This window comes from Vollenhovia emeryi, unplaced genomic scaffold, assembly GCF_000949405.1.
Source record: "Vollenhovia emeryi isolate VEMERY1.0 unplaced genomic scaffold, V.emery_V1.0 DF939672.1, whole genome shotgun sequence".
Classification (NCBI taxonomy): Eukaryota; Metazoa; Arthropoda; class Insecta; order Hymenoptera; family Formicidae; genus Vollenhovia; species Vollenhovia emeryi.
The window spans coordinates 20,666-20,911 of NW_011966694.1; positions in this window are offsets into that span (position 1 = coordinate 20,666).

The following is a 246-nucleotide window of genomic DNA, read 5'->3' on the forward strand; positions in this document are numbered from 1 at the left end:
TGCCCGAAAAGAGCCCGACACTCGCCTTTGCGAAGGGACACGCGCCGGTCCCGCGAGTCGTTACGCGACGTGGTAAAATCCGGTAACGGAGTTAGTGAGTTAAGAGTGCAGTTGTATCAGTGACTGTTACCTTTGTGGTATTCAAATACAGCCTACTTAGAATTGACGGTGCGTCAAAATTCGTGTTTGCCCACCCGATCCGCCCTCGGTTCCCGTCCCGACAAAATCCATACCTCGGAACTTTCA